This window comes from Mus musculus, chromosome X (genome assembly GCF_000001635.26).
Source record: "Mus musculus strain C57BL/6J chromosome X, GRCm38.p6 C57BL/6J".
In the NCBI taxonomy this organism is placed as follows: Eukaryota; Metazoa; Chordata; class Mammalia; order Rodentia; family Muridae; genus Mus; species Mus musculus.
The window spans coordinates 56,398,684-56,404,683 of NC_000086.7; positions in this window are offsets into that span (position 1 = coordinate 56,398,684).

The following is a 6,000-nucleotide window of genomic DNA, read 5'->3' on the forward strand; positions in this document are numbered from 1 at the left end:
GTCAAGGGGAGAAAAGGATAGAGTGAGTGATGAACACCTCCAGCTACTGGGGACAATGTTTACATGACTGCTTCTGTTTCATCCCAAGTACAATCCTTGGAGAAGACAGGCTGACTGGGCTAGGAGAAGGTGGGGGACAAAGGAGAAGGTGGGATCATCGGTCTAGAATGAGCTACTCGAATTTCCACTGGCAAGTTCTGTACAAAACTCCAGAGCCTCTGCTGATAAGCAGTCCCTAGACAACCGGAGACAATGGCTAAGTCTCGAAACTTCCAGCCAGAAGGTAAGTACTGGAGTGAATTAGAAGCATGGTGACTATTGTTCACCACAATGAATGTTGGAATTGACTGAAAACGTGGGTCTCATGTGTTCCCACCACACACAAAATAACTGTAAGTAACATCAGGCTGAGGCTAGGCAACCAGCTGGGGTCTGCTAATTGTTTCACAATGTGTCTATGTGTGTGTGTGTGTGTGTGTCTGTGTGTGTGTCTGTGTGTCTCTGTGTGTGTGTGTGTATCTCCAAATGCAACAAGAAAATGCTAATTATTTGCAATTGTCCAGCAGGCTTCAGTAAAGCTGTGAGAAGACACATAATTAAGAGTTACCTACGCCTTTACACTACTAAGCTCCAAATCTATCCTCCAATATATTTGTTTTGTTTTGTTGTTTGTTTGTTTGTTTCAAGACAGGGTTTCTCTGTATAGCTCTGGCTGTCCTGGGACTCACTCTGTAGACCAGGCTGACCTCGAACTCAGAAATCCACCTGCCTCTGCCTCCCAAGTGCTGGGATCAAAGGCGTGCGCCACCACGGCCCGGCCCTCCAATATTTTTTATTACTAACTTAAAAATACAGCCAGCATCTAAACAGTCCTAAGAGCCTCCTTCACCTCCGGCCAGGACCGCCACATCACTTGCCTAACCTGTTTCCTGACTCTACCTTTGCTGTGTACAGTGCATCACCCACAGTGGGAAAACAGCAAACTGCCTGGTGGGGCAGGGCTCATTCTGCCCTCTTTTTCTATGTCTCCCTATTCAAATGTTATCGTTTATTATAGGAAATTATATACATGAATAAGAGAATGATTAACTTTGTGAGAAACTGACCAGACATAATTGGCTACATTTGACTGATGAATAACTAATAAACAATAGCATGGATTTTACAAATACTGCCCTTTCATCTCTTCAGTGCCTAAAATCCATATCAAATATTGAAGAGTCACTGAATGGAGCCAAAAGAAGAAACAATTCCAGTGCGAAAAGCAAATTCTGTTCTCAGTGTACAAAGTATCTTTCCTTACATCAGTAACACGACCAACATAAGATCTGGACTCATGGTACAACTGACTGGTGATCACAGATTTATCAGGACAACATTCACCTGTAGCATAAGGAAACAAGCACTTAAAATATGACCAAGATTAAATTCATTTACCTAAACACTAGTTCTCAACCTTCCTAATGTTGTGAGCCTTTAATAAATTCCCCAGGCTGTGGTGACCCCCATCCATGAAATTATTTAGTTGCTACTTCATAACTGTAATTTTGCTACTGTTATGAATCATAATATAAACATCTAATAAGCAGGAGATCTGATTTGTAACCCCCAAAGGGGTCTTGACCCATAGAGAACCGCTGGCTTAAACATTGCTATTCAAGAAGTACTTCAAACCAGATGTTTTTCATTTTGTGCTCAATGAAATCCTAAGATTCCAGTTCCTAGGATACTGAGTCTGGAGCATCAATTACTTGAACTCAAGCAGTCTGAGGCTAGCTTGGGCAACAGACTAACAGTTTGTCTTAAGAAAACATTTAGCCTGGTGATGGAGACTCACACCTTTAATGCCAGCACCCAGGAGGTAGATGCAGGCAGAGCTCTGTAAGTTTAAGGCCAGCCTGATCTACACAGTGGGTTTCAGGACAGACAAGGCTACACAGAGAAACTCTGTCTGAGGAAGGGGTGGGGGTTCTCTTTGCTGTATGTATCTAGGACTTGGCTGGGTTTTTTTTTTTTTGTCTTGTTTTTGTTTTTCTTTTTTAAACAGACAACAATACTTGTGCTTCTCTTGTTGGGTGGAATTAAGGCAGGTGGTGGCACATGCCTCTGATCTCAGCACTCTGGGAGGCAGAGGCAGGTGGAAGAAGCAAGGGGGGGGTTGGGGGTATAGGGGGCAGGGGGAATCTCTGTGAATTTCAGGATAGCCTGGTCCTGGTCCTAGTGAGTTCCAGGGCAGACAGGACAACACAGAGAGATTCTGTCTTGAAAAAAGAACCAAAGAGGGAAAAGAAAAAGAGAAAAATCTCAAGTTTTAAATCCCTCAGTCAGGTATGTTTCACATATAAACAACTGGGCACAAACTCGACTTCATATGACTTAAAGCAGAGACACCGATCACTCCAGCAGTGGACTGAACCTCCAATGGCTGATTTGCACCTATCTTGCCTAAATATCCACTTTCTGCCAAAGCAAGAATGCTAACATGTGTTTCTTGTTGTCCCAGGCACAGCAGAAGACCGACTAGCTGCCCTTCTTGTGTTCAAACGGAAAGCCCATGGAAAGCAGGGCCAAATGCTCACACATACTGGGATGCTTCCTTCTCTGTCTTTATATGGATAGACTTGGCATTGTAGGGGCCAGTTGGTATTCAGTTCAACAGGACTTACTAGATACAATTGGCTCAAACTTGGGGGCATTTGACCCAAGTAGTTTTAGGCCTATATTAAACACAGCACTATTTGATGAAAATTATCGCGCAGATAAAAACCCAATCCCATGTGCACAATAACGTTTAAGACATGACTACATTGGAACTCTTTGGACAGTACATGTTACATCTTTCATAAAGGTGGGTTTTATAGATTGAGAACATATGACACCTTCCATACAAAGATGGCTTCTATAGATTGATAAGAGTTTAGAAGGAGGATATAGTGTGCTCTCATGGATAACAGATTATGCATCCTCTTTTAAGGGACAACTCTGTGTGCTTAACATTCCTGGCTCTCCTAGCACTTATCTGGGAACACAAGGATCTCCATGCACGCCTATAAGGTACAATGCCCCTAGAACGTCCATTCAAAGATGGTAACAATGGCTCCTCCCTCCCAGTCATCAGATCTCCCTGAGTGCCAATGCATTTCAAGTGGTAGACAAGAAGATAAGATGAAATACCTTGAAAGCGAGTCTATTCCTTTTCCTGACAGTCTCTCCTACTTGTCCACCTCCTGAAGAAGGCTAACATCTGACTGAGAAGCCTGAACATACTGTCAGCACTAAGGGTCAGCTTAGGTCTTGCAGGTCGTCAAGAAGTAGGTGAGTTCTTGGGACTGAATGCTAAGTTTCCGTTTTGAGCTTATGAAGCCATGCTCCTCCGAATGGGTAATAAAATATACTAAATAAGGACCCATGACTCCTCCCACCCGTTGTGTACTACCCAGTAGGAAAGACTCAGATAAAACACTTGGGAACTGATGCCCTGGGGGTACTCACCATGCTGGAGGTGGGGGAGTGGGAGACAAAATGATGTGCGGGGTGGAGGGGGAATATAGAGACAGAAATTTTAAGCAGTCAGGTTGATGTGGGACCTCAAAGGGCACTGTAAGCTTGTGGCTTTTACTGTACATGTTGGATGAAGTCCCTGAAGAGTTTGGAGACCTAGAAGGATAGTTTTTAGATTACTATATTATTTAAAGATCTTTATGAAAATCTCCCTCTTATGATGAAATTATAAGATATAATTATAATTATATCTGCAGACACTTTTATATAATTCCTAGGCTCTGCTCCATATGAATTATACATACATTTTGTTACTGCTGAGGGGATTGTTGGTGCACCTTTGCTAACAGAGGGAAATTGCAACCATGGCCTTGGTAGTGCCCCCATCCTAGCAGGAATATGGATGCTTTGAAGAGACTCTTCGGATATCACACTATTGAAATAGCGGGGGCCCTGAGAAACTCAAATGTCTTCAGTAGTCTCATGCTGAGAGAACGATAGGGGCCTGGCCCATGGTGTCAGACATAGAGGGCCCTTGTCTCCTGGAAAGGGTTTTCACATCTTTCTGTCAGAGCACTTTGCAGGAAACAGAGATGTGGGACAAAACTTTGATCAGGGCTGTTTGTTTATTTATGCCTCAGGCCCTCTACTTAAACCTGAACCTCTCAGCAAACCCCCGAAAGTGGCCTTGGTGTTGGGGGCGAAGATGGCCACTGGCTGCCTTTTGTCTTCCCAGTTGTGGCAGCAAGCAATAAAGTCCTTTCATCCAGCTTTTTCAGTATAGTTTGTTTATTTCTATAATTGGCCTGTAGAGAATGGATGGCCAAAGCTAAGCTCTTTGATCTGAAAGTGCCCCAGCCTCTAATCTTAATCAATCCACTCACCGTAAGAAAGGAGTTATCTTTAAGAGAAGCCTTCTGTCCCTCCCTTCAGGCTCTTTGTCCCTCCCTACAGTTATCAGGCCATTGAAACAATGCACTTCAAAGAATGGAAATGAGCAGGTGGCTATTTCAGGGCCTTTCTTCCATCTGTCCTGCAAATTCTAACAGCACTACAGGAGAAGGAGCAGCTTACAAGTCTTTCTTCTCACCTCACCCCACCCCCAGGTGTGCCAAACTATAAATCATCTTCCTTTATCAATTTGTCTGATCCTTTTTAAATTCATGAAAGATGAGGTAGCCAGAACAGGAGGAGCACCTGTGTCCTCACCTCCCTCCCAAATGCCCATGTGCATGTGTAATATACACACAAACACAAATACACACACACACACACACATATACACACATACACATGAAAGAGAGAGACAACGAGACAGAGAGAGACAGGGAGAGACAGGGAGGGAGATAGAGACACAGACACAGAGACAGACACACAGACACACAGACAGAGGTAGGGGAACTGTTGTTTCAGATTCCTTACTCAGGCCCAGCAACTAACAAAAAGCAAGATGAAAGCTAGGCGTGGCTGTGGCCTCGTTTGGCATTTCTCCTCCTTACCTTTGCTTCAACCTGTTTGTTTCCCTTTTCCGGTAGAAAGTGTTAAACACTTAAGGAGTGTCAGTGCAGGATCGCTGGGATGCCCAACGTTATCTCTTTAAGCGGTGAAGGCACAGAGGCAAGTCAGTGTCCTAAGCTGTCAGTCAAGTCCAGAAGGAAAACCTCTGCGCAGTAAGTACTGAGAACAACTCCCTGTGATGGAGAGGCTTCAGCCAGGAGCCAAGCATCTGCCAGCTCACAGATTGATGCCCCCTCTAGTTAAATAATGCATTAACAGTTTCAGGAGGCACACAATTTCTTGAGACTTTACATTATATAGTGTGTGTGTGTGTGTGTGTGTGTGATCCCAGAAAGGACATAAAATGGCAGGCACGGTGGTATGTATTTGTGATTCCTTCACTGTGGAAACAGGAATAAAGATTCCTAGAGCTTGCTGGCCAGCCTCCCTAACCTAATTAGTGAGCGCCAGGTCAATGAGAGATCCTGACTCACAAAGCCAGACAGATGGCTCACGGACACTCCAGGTTATCCTCTGGTCTCCACAGGTGCACACACATATATACCTTCATACACAATAGCATACATACAAATAAATCAAAGACATCTCAAAATAATGTAGATACTAACAGCTATACATGTCTATGTCGTTTTTCCATTTCCCTTTGATTCTAAGAAATTTGTAATAATCCTGTGATTCCCTCAGTGACCCTAGGATTACAAGTGAGTGCTGCCATACCTAGCCCCCCCTTTTTTTGGTGGAGAGGGTTGGGGGTAGTGTGACAAGAATTTCTCTGTGTAGCCCTGGCTGTCTTAGAACTCTCTCTGTAGACCAGGCTGGCCTTGAACTCAGATCCACCTGCCTCTGCCTCTGCCCCTCTGCCCCCCTGCCCCCTGCCCCTGCCTCTGCCTCCCAAGTGCTGGGACTAAAGGCACTTCTCACTACTCTCAGCATCACCAGCTTTTTTAAATGGGTCCTGTGGGTCTGAATACAGGTCCTCAT